At 37.2% G+C, this 21,145-nt stretch overlaps 2 long non-coding RNA genes and 1 other non-coding gene across 3 annotated transcripts; all 3 read right to left on the bottom strand.

The window, feature by feature from the left end:
- Positions 1-493: 493 nt before the first annotated feature.
- LOC141609791 (small nucleolar RNA R71) lies at positions 494-600 on the bottom strand. The gene has a single exon (XR_012527701.1). It is a non-coding gene; the product is annotated as a small nucleolar RNA R71 (small nucleolar RNA).
- Positions 601-8,716: 8,116 nt separating this feature from the next.
- On the bottom strand, positions 8,717-9,767 carry LOC141609100 (uncharacterized). The gene is made up of 3 exons (XR_012527206.1): positions 9,682-9,767; positions 9,378-9,441; positions 8,717-8,917 (listed from the first exon to the last, which is right to left on the bottom strand). It is a non-coding gene; the product is annotated as an uncharacterized LOC141609100 (long non-coding RNA).
- A 143-nt stretch (positions 9,768-9,910) lies between these two features.
- LOC141609099 (uncharacterized) lies at positions 9,911-17,926 on the bottom strand. Its single transcript, XR_012527205.1, has 5 exons — positions 17,734-17,926; positions 10,769-10,823; positions 10,441-10,535; positions 10,148-10,315; positions 9,911-10,017 (listed from the first exon to the last, which is right to left on the bottom strand). It is a non-coding gene; the product is annotated as an uncharacterized LOC141609099 (long non-coding RNA).
- Between the last annotated feature and the right edge of the window lie 3,219 nt (positions 17,927-21,145).

Below are 21,145 nucleotides of genomic sequence, written 5' to 3'. Positions count from 1 at the left end.
AAAGAATCTTTAAAAGGAAGCTTTGAGTACTTTTGAACCTGATCTTGAAAACTTTACATTTGCAGAAGACCAGTCTTTAGAAGAAGACACTTCTATTTCTGCAACTAAATCTGCGAAGATGCCTAATATTGCCAGTCATTCCGAGCCTACAGCTGACTCTATTCCTAAGGGTTTTAACCTTGCAACATAAGATGGAAATACTTTTGATATTCGTCCATCTTACATCAATCTGGTTGAGAGAAACCTGTATCGTGGAGTAGCTGGTGAGGACCCGAGGAAGCATATGGAGGTCTTTACAGATTACTGTTTTACCATTTCCGCTACTAAGGGAGTGACACAAGACAAGATAAAGGAAGTCCTTTTTCCTTTCTCTCTTACTGATGGAGCCCGAGAGTGGCTAACTGATATGGATAGGACTGCAGCTGGAATTACAAATTGGGAGACCTTGGCCCTTGCTTTTTATAAAAGATATTTTCCTCCACAAAGAACTAATGCATTGAGAGGGAAGATTACGAGTTTTAAACAAACTCCAGATGAGAACTTGTATGAAGCATGGGGTCGGTTCAAGAAACTTGTTCGGTCTGTCCCACATCATGGTTTTAACCAATGGTTTTTGTGCAACCAGTTCTACAATTGGTTGTATGATGACCACCGTGCTATTTTGGATGCTGCAGCCAATGGTCGGTTTCAAAAGAACATTGATGATGATAAGGGCTGGGGAATTATAGAAGAGATGGCCACCTATTATGCTGAATATGGGAACCCTAGAAGTGGTATTAGAACGGTTTCTACTGATAATAGTGCACTCGTGGCTCAGCTGGAAGCCATGAATGCTAGATTTGATAAGTTCGAGTTGCAAGCCACGGGGAATCAACAGACGGTTCACTTTTTATCTAGACAAGAGACCGTCTCATGTGAGAGATGTGGTGGTAATGATGGTCTTACTGCCATGGACTGTTTAGCTGAAAAGGAGCAAGTCTTTGCCTTCCAACAATTTAGGCAAAGAGGCTCTTATTATAACAATCAAGCTGGAGTTCATCCTAATTTGAGATGGACAAGTCAAAATGTCTTGAATCCTACACCTCCACCGTAGCAACAAGTTTATGTGCCGCCTCATAAAGCTTAACAACAAGGCTTTCAAAAGCTCCCTTTTTTTCCCACCGCCGCAACAAGGTGCCTCTTCTAGTGGCATAAGTGATATAGCCGAGTTGAAGTCGATGGTGCAATCATTGACCATCCAATTGCAGAAAAGTGACCAAGCGAAAGATGCCTCCATTAAGTCACTTGAATCTCAAATAGCTCAACTGGCTACCAATCAAGCTTCGAGACAACCGGGTCATTTACCATCACAACCCGACAAGAAACATCATGAGATGATAAATTTGATCAACTTGAGGAGTGGTCTTTCCTATAAAGGACCCAAAATATCAGAAAAGAATGATGAACCTTTTGACCCGGAAGTTGAAGTTACTGTGCAAGAAAAGTTGTCTTTTGACGAGAATTTGCTGAATCCAAGAAAAGTCCTCGATCGACTGATTTCTGGTGGTCGATCAAAGGGATAATGCTGAAAAGGTCCTCGATCGAGAGGATAGAAGTGCTCGATCGAGCACTGTTGAAAAGGGAGATCTCGATCGAGTGACTGAAGGTGCTCGATCGAGCATTATTGCTGAGAAAGTTACTCGATCGAGAGGTTCTATTGCTCGATCGAGTGAATCTGATGCTGAATGAGATAATTCTTTGGCGAAGAAGAATGAAGGACTAGTTATCCCAATTACGGTCCCATTCCCGAGACGATTGCAGAGCAAGAAGATTGAGCAACAATTCGGTAAGTTTGCCAAAATTTTGAAACGTCTTCATGTTAATGTACCTTTTGCTGAGTTACTAACCCAGGTACCCTCCTATATGAAGTTTATGAAATATATTTTAACACGTAGTAGGCATATTAATGACCATGAGACGGTGGCTTTGACTGAAGCGGGCACTGCCCTAATTCAAAATAAGACCCCACCTAAGTTGTCTGACCCGGGTAGTTTCTCTATACCATGTCATATCGGGACCCATTTCATTGACAATGCATTATGCGACTTGGGAGCTAGTGTGAGTGTCTTACCGTTGTCTCTCGCTAAGAGGCTTGGTTTCACCAAGTTTTATTGTACTAATATGACCGTATAGATGGCCGACTGTACTTTATCACGGCCTTTAGGTGTCTTAGAGGACATACCTGTTAAGATAGGGAAATTCTTTATTCCGGTTGACTTCGTAGTCTTGGACATCCCCGAAGACTCTTACACCCCTATTATTTTAGGACGACCATTTCTATTTACCGCTCGCGCAGTAATAGATGTCGGGGGAAAGACTTTGACTTTTTATGTAGGCGATGAGGAGTTGATCTTCTATCAGTCTAGTGTTCATAGGGCTCCTATGCAAGTCCAGCGCTGCAATGCACTACCCTCTACAGACCCTGACACGGAACCTCCAATTGATAATGTTGAATCATGTGCTGCTATATTAACACCTCCGCCCTAGATTGGGAGCAAAATGGAGGGCCATTCTGTCATTTTTGTTGTTACAGGTCTAGGCGGATTGGACATTGGAGGTTCCGGTGATAAAAGTAGAATGAAATTTGAGCTCACTGCCAAAAAAGATGCCAAAGACAAAGTCCATGAAAGGAAGAAGCATGACAAATTAAAGTCAAGAGTAAAGGCGTATGTGGATGCGGACTACTCTCATTTGATCAATTCTAATTCATGGAAGCCAAAAAGGACGGCCCGCGATGCTGAAGGGATCGCGTCCAGTCAGAAGCCCTCTTTTGGGCTATTCAAGTGTTTTGGAAGATAAAACTGGACACTATCCCGTTTGTATAAACATTTTATAATTTGAATTTGTTAGACATTTTAATTGCATTTAGACAACCGGTTTTATGCCCTTAATGTGACCTCCATTTTAACTTTGTCATTTGTCATTTGTCACACAATATGTAATGTATTAGGTCTTTAGGCATGTAACATGTCATTTAGACATTATAATGCATATTTAAACAATTTCAAAATCATTACTAAACAAATTGCTTTATGACAAAATAAATAGTAATTCATAACTATATGTATATAAAATTTGGTCACATTAAGCCTAGTTAATATAATCTACAACATTTTTTAATTATAACTAACCAATTATTCTTATCTCAAATGTTTCATAAACATTAATCAATTTTAGTAATATAAAAAATTAATTACTAAATTGAATCTTATTTAATCACATTACAATAAGATATATAACTCTCTCTTATAAAATAAATTTGTTCAATTTAAGGATTTAATTAATCCGTATCAATATACGATTAATTAACTTTTCAGTTTGGGAATCGTCCTATAGGTGTGACCTTAAGGGATTAACTGACCACCACCGTCAAACGACAGTAATGTCAAACTCTAGTTAGCCAATTATTACCGATTAATGTTGATCAGTTGACTATATAGTGAATCATCCCTTACGTATTCTTATTATGAGATTTAATTATGATTTTAAATCATGTAATCGCACTATTGTTGAGGACACATACTCCAACAATCTCCCACTTGTCCGAGACAAGTGTGCATCACCAATTCTCTTGTCCTATTACATCATCTCCCACTCAATGCAAGGTTTCTTGCAGGTCATACTTGCATTTGATCATATCTTGAGTGGTTTCCTCGATTTGGAGAGTAACTATTTGAGCGGAATTATCTACCGTAGATACCTTCCGAGCGTGGCCACACATTTCTAGTTCACTACTCCTCGAGTGGCCCTGATATTTTAGATAACCCTGACAAGGGGGTGGACAATTCCTATCTCACTATTCCCTTTGTATAGCCACAGTTCATCATGACCCAAAAGATACCCATTTGACTTCAGTTACGACAGTCGTAGAGCATAAATTAAAGCCAATCAGAAACTGTGCCAACTTGGGCGAACAGTTTTAGTCAAAGAATCGACTCAAAAGAATACTATAGCAGCTCTTGCCACGACCACGCTTTATAAATGTAATACTACGGTTTTATGAGTCTATGGGTACTCTATCGAGTGGGGCTTACTCTGTCGAGTAAGTAGTTTTTGACGCAAAACAGTAGTCTGCCTGTAGGGTACTCGATCGAGTAGGTTGGGTACTCGATCGAGTAGGGGGCACTCGATCGAGTAAGTGCCTTACTCGATCAAGTAAGTGTGTTTTACGGGTTTGTTTTGACGGGTTTTGCTAATAACGCGAGATTAATATAAAAGGCTTCCGTCATTTTCTTTAATCACTTTTCACCTTTCTAAACCTTTCAAAAGAAAAAGAAGTTACGTAGTTCTCTCTCGTCGCGTTGTTGGCAAATCCTAATGGCTAGATTCGTCGGATCGTTAAGTTCTTTACGCCGTTGAGACCGTCGTATTGTGGGTAAGCTCCTAGTATGATTTTTATATTGTTTCTTTGATTTTGGTTAAACCCTAATTTGGGGATTTGGGGGTTTTTATAATTGTATGTTTAAGGTAGTATTTGTATGTATATATGTATAGGAGGAGGCTTTGTTGAGGAGAGATTCTGAGTAGCTGCTTAGATCGTCTGAGTCTGTGACTGCTTCCTAGGTAGGGTTTCCCTACTCAGTATTAGTTACATGATGTATGTGGTGATTGTGCTGTAGTTAGTGATTGTTGATTGATTCAGACGGTTGTGATTTCATATTGTTGATTGATTCAGACGGTTGTGATTTCATATTGTTGTTTGATTCAGACGGTTGTTGATGTTGTATTGTGATTGCTGTTTATCTGTCTGTGTTCTTCGGGGTGCGTCCCTGGCTGAGTGGAGTCACTTGCGGGAGTGGCTTCACGCCCGGGATTCGCCTTCTGTGGAACCCCCCACAGAAGGGATGTGCACATTAATGAACATGGGTTTATCGCTCGATGGAGATGAGCGGGGCTTAGGTGGGAACGCCTGCGGTCCACCACTGGCGGCGAGGAGTATCTGTTGCGATTGGTACTCTAGCAGGGCTACACACTTTAGTGTGTAGTCAGTTATGAGGTGCCTGGAGATGGAGACTGGGATTGTGTGTGAGCTGTTTGTATGATTGTTTCAGTGTGGCTTTGATTGTGTAATTAATACTGACCCCGTTTAAATGTTTTAAAAACTGTGGTGATCCATTCGAGGATGGTGAGTAGTTATTGAGCAGGTATGATATGACGCGTATGGGATAGCTCGGATGAGTCATCACGTGGCATTTAGAAGTCTTCCGCTGTGTCAGACGATGTTTTATAGCTTTGATAGTTTTATACGTAGACCGTCTGAGAACCTTGTATTTCAGTTTAACAGTTTTGGTGTTGAACATGTAATCACTTTAAACTATATTGTTATTTAAATTATGTTTCTTCATTGTCATTTGATTATCATTGCCTCGGGTAACCGAGATGGTGACGTTCTCATACCTTAAGTGGTCCTGGTAAGGCACTTGGAGTATGGGGGTGTCACAATAAAAATTACCAGAACTCTATAAGCGGTCACTGCCCGACAGAGTGTCCAATACAGTCTGCCTATGTGATCAACTAGTCATCCCTTATGACCCTATGGCACTTGAACTTGCCATCAATCGCATCACACTCTAGTTACTTCGAAACGTCACCTCATATAAGCAACTAGGGGCCAATACTATGTTAATCCAGTTTACTTTAATAGGGTTCAACGTTGTCCATACAACCTATTTGGATATAACAAAGTAATAAAAGAGTTTAATATAAAACTCAAACGATGAATGCATTATCACATATGTAAAATTGATACCATATCAATTACTACATAATCTATAATCCATACTTAATATTGTACATAACTATACATCTCAACTTAATTGAAATGGCATGACTTATCATGCTTAGCCTATGAAAAAGCCTTGGTTAGCAAGTGTTAGTAACACTTTGCACTTTCCCTAACCTTACTATATACTATTTCCCTTCTTGTGAATAATCTTGTATTATAAGAACTTTTTTGAGTACGTGTCTAGATCTAATCTGGACATAGGCGCTCTTGCCTTTGAATAACTCCCACTGTCCTCACAGTGTGTGGGGATAGGACCTTCGGTTATTGGAACGAACTACCGTAGTTCCTCCAATTCATCAAACCTAATCCTAATATCATCCCTTCCTTCTTGTATATCTCATTATTGCAAGTGTACTCAATTTCCGTTGTGTATATCTCATTGTTCAACTGCCTAGGATGTTTCTAGCAGATATCCTCCTTAAATAATATAGCCAAGATGGTTCTCTAACCATCCTTATGTGTTTAGAATATGGTTTTTGTGTAACTCCTTGCACATAAATCCATCTCAATTCTAAATAATTAGCTTCATATCTTTAGTACTTCCTGAGTACTAACTAATGAACTTTATGGCTATATAGAGACTTCTCTCAAGAATTCGATTTTTAACTATTCGTCATACTCCAAATATATGAAGTTTAAGAATGGTGATACATCTTAGCATAATGAATTAATCCCGCAGCGGAAGCATATGGATTCAATTTCTACATGTTCAATAATTTTGAACTTGTCAAGATTCTTATTAACATAAGAATGTTCATTTAACGCTAATATCCTCTTAGAACTATCTTTATAGGTCTCGATACCTTAGAGATGTATTATTCTTCTCCTAAGTCTTCCATCATTAACAATGATCAATATGTCCCTTACATATAAGACTAGTAACACCATATTACTCCCACTAAACTCCATGTATAAACAGAACTACTCGACAATTGGAGAAAAGTTTATCACATGACTCATGACCAAAACATAAAATTCAACTCTTTGACATCTACTTAAGATTTCTTCTTAAGTTTGCATCCTACCTTAGGATAGTTGCGATTTTCAAAACTCATGCAAGATAATTTAAAATCCAACTATATCAAATTATATCCGAATTCAATGAAGCGTTGTTGTTGCGTGCAAAACCCTTTGCCACCAACCAACCAAGCTAAATAAACATTTTCATGTTTATGCTTATTTTGGACTTTTGCGGAGTTGAAACTAGATACAGCATCTTAATAAGTTACAGGTTTGTTACTTTCAAAAATAACATGACTCCTGTCCACTTTAAATTTCGAAGAAATAATTACTGATTTTGGCCAAGAAGGAACATCTTCCTATGTCTTATTCTCAGTTTGTGGCTCTTGAACATTTTCTCCCACTCTGTCTTTAAGAAATACTCCTCATTTCTTTAATAGACAGCATCACAACCCACAAACCCTTTGTTCTCGTGATCTTGTAGGAAAAATGAGCATATGTTTACTATCGAAACAAGTTACAATTTAGGTACCATGCCTAACCATATATCATATGAAAAGTACATGATTGCTTTAATCATGTTTTATTTTAGTGGAAAATTTAAATGCCAGACAAATTTTATAACAGAAACTACCTCCAACTGTAATGTAAAGATTCAATCATTTCATAATGAAAGTGAACTTGCGATACGATATCACACTCTTTTGGTGTAAATAAAAGTCATCACTTTATTGTTCCCTATTGTAACAAAGTAGTAATACTTTGGTTTTATTATATGTAGGTTTTGATACTTTTTAAACATTCATTGAACTTATTCAAAGAATTTCTCTTCTTACCTCATTAAGTAGATATCAAGTATCTACCTAATTCGTTCGTAAAAGAGATGAAGAAGTAATAACCTACTCTGATTAAAATTGTATTCGACCATACACTTTAGAGTGTAAATAGGGCGAATATCTTGCTCTATTCATAATCCTTTCCAGAAAAGTCATGAATTAACTTGTTTTGAATACAAGATTTTCACACACACCAAAAGATTCCCAATCAAATGTTTGGGAGACTAGTTAAAACTAGTTTGTAAATGCGATTTTCAATCGTGAATTGAGAAATGATTTGGGTCACCAACGTTAGTCTTGTAAATATGATATTTATTTCTAGTTTGAATATAATTACCATGATTTGTTTGGTCTCACCATAAACTTAATCATGGTATGTAAGAGCACACTGCTTATTTTAATTGTATATATAAAAGTGAAACCCTTTTGTTTTTATGCAAAACTTGAATTATATTCTTATTTAGAGTTATTGTACATCATAACAATTATTGGGGTACATTCACTAGTGGAAAAAACCTCTATTGCGTCAATTGTAGAGGGCCTTTTGCGTCGATTTTGGACTGACGTATATCGAGGGGTCGTATTTGCTATGCGTCGGTTATGGAACTGACGCAAAAAGTTCACCATTTGCGTCAGTTGTGTTTCAAAAACCGACGCAAAAAAGCATTATTTGCGTCAGTTGTTTTTTAAAAACCGACGCAATTGATATCAAAAACTGATGTATTTGCTTTATTTTTTGCATCAGTTCTTTATAGAACCGATGTATTTTCTTTATTTTTTTGCGTCATTCATTATCATAACTGATGCAATTGATATTTTGTTTTAGGGCCAATTCATTTTTCTCATTTGCATCATTTCTTTCACGAACCGACGTAATTTATTAATACTTTTTTTTTATATAAAAATTTGCTGCCGAAATTACATAAAACTCACAATTCGAATACCAAAACTTAAAAAAACATGCAACAAGAAATCCAACCAACCACTAATACATCACATGTAAAACATTACATCTTATTCAACCCAACAATGTTTCGAATATAATTCAAAGTACAAATAATCCCACAAACGTCTTAGTTACTAAGCTAATCTATACTAAATGTTTAGGCATCTAGTAAACTTACATAAAACTATATATCAATCCAAACTCGATGCCACAAACCCACTAAAATATTGACAAGTTCTTGGATGATCAAAAGCATAGTTGAGAGCTTCCTTCAGTCAGATTCAGTGTCCGCAAAACTTCTTTCAACACAGATTTGACAACACCCTTAAGCTAATAATCAAAGTTGCAATGCTGCAACAAAAAGCGAACGCAAAAACAAAGAAATAAGGAGTATGTCGTCGACATTCAATGAAGTTCCTCGACCCAGAATCACCGAGGCGTTACTTGTTCACAAGTGCTGCATGATTCTCATATTTTGAAGCTACAATGAGCTACAACATGAATCATTACACAATAGGCTTATCGATCAACAACATATTAGATAGCTCGCTTATCAAATGAATGTCAACCTAATTCTATGCTGCTATATGGAGAAGTATGCCATTAGAGACGAGCAAATAGAATAAAATAAATAGTACTCCCCTACTTATGGTCATTTGTTTCCTTTTTATTCTTTGTGAGAGGTATTTTAATCAAAGTAATCAAATGAATGATATGGTGCTAGTATATCAAACCTACCATCAAATATACATAAAAAAATTTGTGCATGGTAGGTGTTGAGCTGATCAAAAGCAAGGCAGAAGAATGTTACCATGATCTTTAGACATCAAAAATACAGTCTCGACCCCGCATCACACGGCGAATTCCCTTGACAACTGCAAAAGAAAAAAAAGTGTCGGAAAATAGTAAAATTAAAAGCCTTGATCTCTAGATTGCCTTTTATTGTCAATCTTTTCTAACTAGAGCACTGGTTTCAACAACTATGAAGTACGGAGTAGTAAACTTAAAAAGAGTGAGAAGGAGTAAACCTTCCTTTCTGGCAGCCTACTCATTTTATAATTTGATGTTTGAGGTAAAAAAATATAGTCAATAGAAATGTGGTGAGTATGACTTACATAGATTTTATCTAACACGCGCGAAACAGTACAAAGGATCGTTGATTTCAGCTCTTTAATATCTTCAGATAACGACTTGACATCCCGAACAAACATACGTTATCGAGTACAGAAAAGTCCACATTTCATGAATAATGGCTTTAAGGTTTCTGCGAGTCTTATGTGTGACAGTTTCATATGTGAGATCAACCTAAATATTCAGCAAGAAAAAAGTAAAATTTTGAGTTAAGGATTTCACTTACCCCACGCCAATATTCGATTGAAGCACCAGTTGAGATAAATAATTCCTCGACTACTCGATCAAGTATATGTGTTAGGGGAAGGTATGACAGATACCTGCCGGTGGATTCACATCATTACAAGAGGCAGGGAAATCAGAACAAGAGAAGTTTTGAGTAAGACCGTCTTATAGTGATCTAGCGCTTTTACAATATTTACCGTGGAGAATGTTGGAGGGTGAACATACCTCTTTATTGATGCTCTTCAATGTGAAATTAATGCCTGATACAACAGTGACAACAGTCTCATTGGAGATAAGCACTCCCTTAGGCTCACTGGTTGTACCACTAGTGTACATTATTGTACAAATATCATCTTTCTTTTTCGCGGGAAGATCAAATTGTTGACTGCTTCCCTGCAAAGATTTTCGCATTATGAACAATTTTTTTTTCGAGAACTTGTTACAATATAAACTTATAATCATAAAATAGATAGAAAACTAAGTATAATGTAGCCTATGGATATTTTAGCATGGCTTACCAGTTCCAAAAAATCATCCCAGGAGTAGATTTCCAAACCGAATTCTTTAGCAGCTTCTTTTTGGCCGGCCGCAACCTTGCCAAAGCTAACTAGTGCTACAATATGTACATAGAAATTAGAGTATTTGATTATCAACAAGTTTTGGGTAAGACCGCCTTATAGTTAGACTTGGTCCACTGAATATTTAAGGTTTTAGACGAGACCTTTTAACTTCACCTGAAACCTTGAATATTCACATCATTGACTTTATCTAAGTTTTAACCATCTAATTAAAGGTACTAAATTTGCGCTTACTGTCAGAAAGAGAAGTCATGATATTCAATCATACCTGCATGCTGATCACCCACTTTGGACAGTTAACGGTATATTCCACATCGTCCTCCCTGCAGGAACGAATTAATTTATGAAGACTAGACATGAGCATATTGGACATGAGAAAACTAAAATTTCGAAAACAACATATTAAAGAAGAAAAATAATAATAAGGGTTCTTTTGGTCATCTATTAGTTTATTATATAGACAAAAATGTGAATACTCTTAGCTGGACTTGTGTACAAACACAAAGAAAACAACATTTTGCCTATGATGCCTGCAAATCAAATAGGAATACTTCACCCTCATGTGCACAAATATGAGTAGAACAAATCAAATAGGAACAAGACCAGAATGCAATAAATTGATTAACACAAACTAATTTGAGTATTCAGTTATATTGAAAGCTTTGTTGTTGTTTATTGAATAAAGAATACTTAAATTATGTTGTATGAAGCAAGATGCAGCTAGCTCCTAGCTCTAAAGGACACTTGCATAAGCGTCTATTTTGACAATCCAACAACAATAATAACTCAAAGGCAAATTCACAGATTTCTGAAACCTTGCTTACTATTTTTTACAATGTTAATGGTGGTTATTGATGACGAGTGTGCGTAGTATACATAATAAATTAGTATTCTAAAACAACGAAATACCCATTCAAATTATGAACTAGATGCATACAGCATCGTACAGTATAAGACGGAATATAGTATATGATACGAATTGGGCAGCGGAAATAAAAATGATTTGGACAGTACGGTGGACTGTTCGTACTAGGTACGCGCAGACTTGTAACTGTTTGATTTTAAGAACAAAAGAGTAAAATTGATGGACTGTTTTTGGCGAACCGAACGTACTAGGTACGACCCGTTCTGATTTTTGTAAATAAAAGGATAGTGTTTGAACAAGTAAGACCTATTACTTGATCAAGGTGAGTGCGACCAAGACCTATTGATCAACAACTCGAAAGTTTAATCGAAATCGCGTTTCAACCAAACCAGTTTTGTTTCCAAACAAGAAACGATTTTAACACAAGTGTTTTGTTATGAATTTTCTGAAAATTACACTTGGGAACTTGGCTTACTTATAGCCCAAGTCCTTCTAATCTTAACCATCCAAAATACATCCAATGGCTAACAATTAAACAAGCAAGAAAACATGGAAAAGTTGTCTCCACAAGGAAACATGCAAGAAAACAAGGAAAAGTTGTCTCCACAAGGAAACATGCAAGAAAACAAGGAAAAGTTGTCTCCACAAGGAAACATGCAAGAAAACAAGGAAAAGTTGTCTCCACAAGGAAACATGCAAGAAAACAAGGAAAAGTTGCTGAAAAATAAAGAAAACAAGCAGCGGGATTTCGTCCTCCTTGGTGTGCGTGCAGCGGGTGCCTTGGTGTGCTCCCCATCAGTCCCCATATTCCACACTTAGCAAATTAACAAAGGAAGGATCATTGGAGCGTAAGGGCTGAAAATTACGAACCAACATTAGGCCATTATCGTGAGTGTTCACGACCAATTCGTCCAGCTCATTAACCAACTTCGAATCATTAGTTTGATCAATATCTTGATTCGCATTCGCATCATCCCCTCCCCCTTGAAAAGGAATTGACCTCAATTCAGCTAGGCCATCGTCATCCAAGTAAGGAGAGAGATCACCAACATTAAAAGTGGCGTGAACACCATAATCACCCGGAAGTTCAACTTTGTAAGCATTGTTGTTGACTCGCCCCACAATTTTATAAGGACCTTCCGCTCTAGGCATGAGTTTATTCTTCCGTTTGCTTGGAAATCGCTCCTTTCTCAAATGCACCCAAACCAAGTCTCCAACCTCGAACACCCTTGGCTTCTTATTCTTGTTTGACTTCCGTTTATAGGCTGCATTCACGGCTTCAATTCTGGCCCGAACTTGCTCGTGGAGTTTCAACATTGCTTTCAACTTGGACTCGGCATCTTTATGCACCAATTCATCTTTAGGCAACGGAATTAAATCCAAAGGAAGATAAGGATTAATACCGTATACAACTTCAAACGGTGAATGACCCGTAGCATGAGTAGGCGACCTATTATAAGCAAATTCGGCATGAGAAAGTTTGAGATCCCAATCCTTTTGTGTCTTGCTCACAAGCCCACGCAACAAAGTTCCCAAAGTTCGATTTGTGACTTCGGTTTGCCCATCGGTTTGAGGATGGTGAGAGGTACTAAACAGCAACTTTGTACCCACTTTCCTCCACAATGTATTCCAAAAATAGCTCAAGAATTTAGAATCCCGATCTGACACAATAGTCTTCGGAATGCCATGTAACCTCACAATTTCCCGATAGTACAAATCAGCCACGTTAGAAGCATCATCGGTTTTATGACAAGCAACAAAATGAGCCATCTTGGAAAAACGATCAACCACCACCATAATAGCATCCTTCCCACGTTGAGTGCGTGGCAAAGCAACAATGAAGTCCATAGAAACATCGTCCCAAGGCCTGACCGGAATTGGCAAAGGAGTATATTCACCTGGTTTGAACTTGCTCTTCGAAACTTGACAAGTAACACACTTACCCACGATATTGTGAACATCTTTTTGCAATCGTGGCCATAAGAAATGCTCTTTCAAGATCTCCACGGTCTTAGCCATTCCGAAGTGACCAGCTAGCCCTCCACCGTGAGCCTCCCTTACAAGTAGTTCCCGAATCGGATGCTTAGGAACACAAAGTCGATTTCCTTTAAAAAGAAAATCGTTTTGAATCAAATACTCTCCCTTAGTTCCTGATTTGCACTCAAGATATATAGCACCAAAATCTCCATCTTCACCATAGTAATCCTTCAAAGTTTCAAAGCCCAAAAGACGGACATCAAGTGTGGACAGCAAGGTATACCGACGAGACAAAGCATCGGCTACAACATTACTCTTCCCATTTTTATATTTGGATGAAAAGTGAAATGATTGTAAAAATTCCACCCATTTTGCGTGCCTAAGATTCAACTTCTGCGGCCCATTAATATATTTTAAGGATTCGTGGTCGGAATGCAATATAAAATGGTTAGGACGAAGGTAGTGACTCCAATGATCAAGAGCCCGCACAATAGCATAAAATTCCTTATCATAAGTGCAATAATTCAATCGAGCCCCACCCAATTTCTCCGAGAAGTAGGCAATAGGACGATTCCCCTGAATCAAAACAGCCCCTATTCCCACGCCACTAGCATCACACTCTACCTCGAAAGGTTGAGTAAAGTCGGGTAAAGCCAAGATAGGAGCGGTACACAACCGATCCTTAATCGTTTCAAAAGCTTGCTTGGCAGCCCCGCCCCAATTAAAACTTCCTTTCTTCAAACACTCCGTTATAGGGCTGGTTATGGTACTGAAATTTTGAATAAATCGACGATAAAATGAAGCAAGCCCATGAAAAGATCGTACCTCACTAACGGTTTTAGGTTTCGCCATGATCGAATCGCTTCAATTTTTGATTGATCAACCGAGACACCATCCTTGGACACCACGTATCCTAAGAAAATCACGCTCTCCACAAGAAAAGAGCACTTCTCACGCTTCCCATAAAGTTTCTGACTTCGCAATGTTTCGAACACTTGCCTCAAATGTTCAAAATGATCATCTATGCTCCTGCTATACACCAATATATCATCAAGATAAACCACAACAAATCTGCCCAAGAAAGATTTAAGTACCTCGTTCATCAATCTCATGAAGGTACTTGGAGCATTGGTAAGACCGAATGGCATAACGGTCCATTCATATAACCCATGCTTCGTTTTGAAAGCCGTCTTCCATTCATCACCTTCACGCATTCGAATCTGATGGTAACCACTTCTAAGGTCGATTTTTGAGAAGATGACCGAACCATGAAGCTCGTCAAGCATATCATCGAGTCTTGGAATTGGGAAGCGGTATTTGATTGTTATATTATTCACGGCACGACTATCAACACACATCCTCCACGACCCATCTTTCTTTGGCACAAGTAGCAGCACCAGACAAAGACAAGGACTTATGCTTTCACCGAACATAGCCCCTAGCCATCGGTTCATCGATTTGTTTTTGGAGTTCCTTTGTTTCTTCGGGATTACAACGATAAGCAGCCTTATTCGGGAGAGATGAGCCCGGAATAAGGTCAATTTGATGTTCAATGCCCCGAATAGGAGGCAAACCAGCCGGTAGTTCATCGGGAAATACATCACTAAACTCCGTAAGGAGTTTTTCAACTTGGTCATTTTCCTGCAAAACAACATTAGAACTCGAATTCTCTTTAGCAATCAGTAAGAAAACCCGTTCACCACCATCCATAGCTCGCTCCACATCCCGTTCTCCAATCAACAACGACATACCAGCCTTGGAAACCGTGTTTGTGGCAGCAACACGGCTGTTTTGAGGTGATAAAGGCTTGAGCACAATTCGTTTTCCCTTATCTTTCAATTCATATTCATTACACTTTCCCCGATGCAACACATCCCGATCAAATTGCCAAGGTCGACCCAACAAGATATGACAAGCATCCATGGGTATAACGTCACACAAAACCTCATCAACATACGAACCCATTGCTAAATTCACACGGGCCTGTTTAGTAACTTTGACACTACTACCGTTATCTAGCCAATGCAAAGCATAAGGATGGGGATGTTTTGTGGTCTTAAGACCCAATTTAGACACCATTTCAGTAGAGGCAACGTTAGTACAACTTCCCCCATCGATAATTAGACTTACCCATCTATTATTCACCTTACAATTAGTATGAAACAGTTGGTTCCGTTGTCCCGACTCAATTGGTTTAGAATCAATTTTCAAAGTTCGCAAAACCAAATTAGTATTGACATTAGGTGCCTCATAACCCTCTACTTCTTCTTCCCCTTCCTCATTATCACTAGGAATCAGAAACTCATCCATTTGTTCTTCCTCGGCCAACAATTCATCCCGACACTCGAAGGCTTCTCTTAAGGTCACAACTCGTTGATTAGGACACGCACTTTGATAATGACCGAATCCTTGACACTTAAAGCATCGAACCTTAGCCAAACTAGTCTCTTTTCCCGGGGGTTTAGAGGACTGACCAGTGGTGTTTTTAGGGTTGCCAGTCGAGGTGTTAGACACGGCCTGGTTAGTTGGAGTACCGAAAGATTTAAACTCAGGTTTAGACCACGTTTTAGGCTTACTCGATTCTGAATTCGACCCACTCCCATACTTAGTTTTCCCTTGGGATTCAACTTTCAAACAAAGACTACACAAAGTATCAAAATCAGAATATTGGTATAACTCAACCGTGCTAGCAATGTTATAATTTAAACCACGCAAAAATCGAGCAATTTTTTGTTCCTCTATTTCTTCCAATTCACCCATAATAGCAAGATTCTGAAATTCATCTAAATACTCGCTAACACTCAATTTGCCTTGTCTAAAATCAGCAATTTTGCGATAAGTAGACAGCCTATGGGTCGATGGTACATACCTTTTCCGTAGTTTGCGTTTGGGATACCCAAGAATCAATTTTCTCTTTGCCTTCTCGGACCCTCTTAGCCTTCATCGCCTCATACCACAGCGATGCTCCTTTGCTTAATTTCAGAATTGCAAACCCACACCTCTTATCATCATCCAAGTCTTTGAAATCGAATAGACGATCGATTTTCCGTTCCCACTCTAAGTAGGCCTCGGGATCAGCCCCTCCAACGAATTCAGGAAGATCACTCGCTTTGAATGCATCAACAATTCGTTCTCCTCTTCTAGGTTGCCAACGCTCATCAGTTTCACGAGCATGCTTCAAGGCTTCCCGTAATTGATGAATGAATTCTGGACTGTTGAAATCCACCGACATAGTTAAACAAGGATCAAGAGCCAAGCTCGATACCACAAATGATACGAATTGGGCAGCGGAAATAAAAATGATTTGGACAAGACGGTGGATTAATTTGTTCGTACTAGGTCTGTATGAGACTTGTAATCGTTTGATTTTAAGAACAAAAGAGTAAAATTGATGGATGTTTTTGGCGAACCGAACGCATTTAGGTACGACCCGTTCGATTTTTGTAAATAAAAGGATAGTGTTTGAACAAGTAAGACCTATTACTTGATCAAGGTGAGTGAGACCAAGACCTATTGATCAACAACTCGAAAGTTTAATCGAAATCGCGTTTCAACCAAACCAGTTTTGTTTCCAAACAAGAAACGATTTTAACACAAGTGTTTTGTTATGAATTTTCTGAAAATTACACTTGGGAACTTGGCTTACTTATAGCCCAAGTCCTTCTAATCTTAACCATCCAAAATACATCCAATGGCTAACAATTAAACAAGCAAGAAAACATGGAAAAGTTGTCTCCACAAGGAAACATGCAAGAAAACAAGGAAAAGTTGTCTCCACAAGGAAACATGCAAGAAAACAAGGAAAAGTTGTCTCCACAAGGAAACATGCAAGAAAACAAGGAAAAGTTGTCTCCACAAGGAAACATGCAAGAAAACAAGGAAAAGTTCTTTGAAAAATAAAGAAAACAAAAGCGGGATTTCGTCCTCCTTGGTGTGCGTGCAGCGGGTGCCTTGGTGTGCTCCCCATCAGTCCCCATATTCCACACTTAGCAAATTAACAAAGGAAGGATCATTGGAGCGTAAGGGCTGAAAATTACGAACCAACATTAGGCCATTATCGTGAGTGTTCACGACCAATTCGTCCAGCTCATTAACCAACTTCGAATCATTAGTTTGATCAATATCTTGATTCGCATTCGCATCAGTATAAACAAAAACGAAACAACAAACTTCACAACCCGATTCACACAGTCCGTTCCATTATCGATGTTACTATGCCCTGAACACCCCGTAACTATGCCTTAACTTCAAACTACAAGGCGATTCAAGATGATAAAACGATTCATAAATACGATAAATACGAACAACTATCAACGAATTGATAAATATGCAAATAAATTTACATTCAAACAATAAACAACAATAAACATAACAAACAACAATAATCATACTTGAAATAGGGAAGCACGGTGTTGGTGGTGGTGGCCTGGTGCGACGGCTTGAGCGACAACATAAGGAGGGCAGCACGGTGGTGGTTGTGTGACGGCAGAATGAGGGAGCCAACATTAAGGTTTGGTGAATATGGAAGGGTTTCGTGTTCAGCAGTAGGGTTTGTCGTGCGACGGCTCCAATGGTTGTGGTGGTGGTACGACGGGGAGAGCGTGAGGGCGCGGTGATGGTGGTCGTGGTGGGACGATCAAGCTAGGGTTTGGTGATTAATGATCTAAGAAAAAGGGAAGATTAATTGGGAGATGAAAAGTTTGAGACGGTGTATATTAGGAGGGTTCAACTGTTTTCTTTTTTTGTATTAAATTTTATTTGCATCGGTTTGCACCTCAACTGATGCAAAAACCTAACATCAAATAATTCAGTTAAAGAATAAAACTGATATATCTGATTAAATACGTCAGTTTTGCTAATAACCGACGCAAAATATACGTCAGTTTTTATAAAGAACTGACGCAAATAGCTTAACTAAAGGCGAAAAATGCATTCCCGCCAAAACTAAGTACTTTTTGCGTCAGTTTTTGTAGAGCCGACGTAAATCGACTGACGCAATAGGTGTTTTTTCTACTAGTGATTTCTAAATACAAAACTAAAACGAGTACACTATAACACTTATATGTTCATGGATGAAATGTCAACTACCCTAGTTCTATTCATGCAAATTTCTGAACTTATTCTTGCTAGTCGTCACACGATAATGCCAAATATTATGATGAAATCCACAAATTTTTATCAAATACTCATGATGTGGGAATTAGCAAGAATACAATGTCAATATCATAGATATTCAAGAAGGAATATGTTGGAGTCACACGACCAACTTCCTTGATCTTTACTTATTGGGGTTTGTATCTATTTTAGTGTCTAACACCTTCTCTTCTGAGCCTAGTTCTATCCTTAACAATTAAAATAGGAACTTTACTTCTTATTGCTCCCACTCACTTCAAGAATTTCTACTTGATGAAGACTTACTTCATATAAATGCCTAGTTAATCCTTCACAAGGACGAACTTAAATTGTGGTATTTGGTCAATGAAAATTTTTAGCAAATCAATTTACCAATTTAACATTGTCATATTCTTAACAACTTAAGTGCTTGATGACAAGTGTTTAGGTAGAGCAATAAGACTTTTGAACCATGGATGCATAGAAGATATAATCAAAACATATTTTGATTAATCATTACCCCTAGTCATATTTCTTCACAAGAAATCATACATAGGTATGTTAGGAATTTTAAGATGCTAATCTTATATGACATAGGACAACTCCTATGGAGTTCTATGGAATAGAACGATTCCTATGGAGCTAGTCCACAATCTATGATACAGTTCATTATTAGAAAGAGATTCTTTTTCGTTAACAATAGTGGTTTAGCGGAGACTCGTGTTACAATCGAATTATATCGCATATGAGTAGGAGTAATGAAATAGAAAAACATTAAAAACAACGAAATAGTGGGAAAAATAAACATTCATCGTTATATCTAAAATATTTTAGCATATTCTAGCATTTATATAATGACCTCCACTCAATTATATAAATGATTCCGAGATCCAAATCCATACTAGCTCGATTGTGGGACAACGGTCCCTCTACAACCTTTACTAATATAACTAGGTGGGTTAACCCTCTTAACCGATTCTACAATTAGAACTCTCAGTCGAAGAATTTACGTTAAGTTCATCTTTAGCCCGAACCTATTGCAGCTACGGTCGCAAAATACCTTCGTTGAGATCAACCAAATTTTCGAAGTGTAATAACTATTTATTACTCCACTTACCCAACGTCAAAGCAAGCACCCCGGTATAATATTTCAATACCATATTGTACCTATATGAAATTGAGATTCACGGGCTCCTACTATTTGGTAAGGCTAAGTCTCAATCTTTTAAAAGTAAAGGTCTTGTAAATTTATTATCTATCAATTTAAAGTGAGATAAAAGTTGAATTATCGATAATTATAATTGACACTGTCGATTACTCGATATGAAATGCATGTGTTGTTTATGGCGATTTGGCAATGCATGCAACATATTAAAAGGAATGCAAAGCAAATAATAATTTCCTAGTATGACCTTCCTAAAATAGAAAATCAAATAATCTATTACATATTCGGAAACCAACTCCTTTAGTCCCTTGAACTTCATGTGACACGCATCCCAAGGAGAACACTGTCTTGACCGGAACTCCTTTCCGAATGGCTCCGTCTTTAGGAAACTCCGGAATTACAAAATAATAATAAAAATACATGGCTATTCCTATTATACATTTGTAATAAAAATTTAAATATATTAAATTACAAAATGGTGATGCGAAATCACATTAAAATTACAACCAAATCGATATTCCCTTTCATTATGGGTAATACCAATAAAAAAAAACTAAGGCCATACTAAGATAAAATTACATAATTCAAAATTACATAAATAAAATATGACATTCATTTATAAAAATGCAGCATTATTATATGTGATTAACATGCCAAATTAATGTGCCAAATCGCCCTATTTAAACCTTATATCGTATATAATCCGATTTTATGGAAATGCGTGATAATAACTTATTAAAATCACAAATCAATACTTAAATAAAAATTAAGTCCAAGTTAATTATCCTAACCTTCTTAGGACTCAAAAATTAATCTTCACAAAATTTTTGACTATAATTCAACTTGGTTTTCTATTATTGCTTATTAACCTTCTCTTAATCATAACAATTATGAAATAATTTCCAATAAATCATAAAAATTTGAAACATTTCGAAATCACAATTTTGTAAATACTGGAATATTATCAATATTCCAAAAACTCAATAAAATGTTGCCCAAAAAATATTTATAATTTATTTCATTAATAAATCGTATAAAATATAACTTTTACCATTTAATTCCAAATTAAACATAAAATTATGGAAAAATCAAAATCAAAATTTTGAACATTCTTAAATAATTTACAGAACCTGGAAATGGTAAAATTTCAACCAAAAATTTCGAATTTATTTTTATGAGTAATAAAGTTGCCCTTTTATCGATTTTATCACATAAAAATCAATAAACATACCAAATCAATCAAAATTAATCATGCAACTTTAGATCTGATGTTCATATCAAATATATAACATTAGGGAAAAATTTCATGCCATAAAATTTATTTTAGCTATTTTTGCTAAAAATAGTCACTATTTATATCATTTTAACCATTAAAATTATAAATCATGCATAATAAATCACATTTATCTAAAATTGTACATACAATCTGTAAAATATGCATGTGACATCATATTAAAATTTCATGGCCTGTTTCAAAGCTTAACTATTTTTAGTCATTTAACCTCTATTTATGCCATTTTTATTAC

This window comes from Silene latifolia, chromosome 10 (genome assembly GCF_048544455.1).
Source record: "Silene latifolia isolate original U9 population chromosome 10, ASM4854445v1, whole genome shotgun sequence".
Lineage (NCBI taxonomy): Eukaryota > Viridiplantae > Streptophyta > Magnoliopsida > Caryophyllales > Caryophyllaceae > Silene > Silene latifolia.
This window is presented reverse-complemented; position numbering and strand designations above follow the sequence as displayed.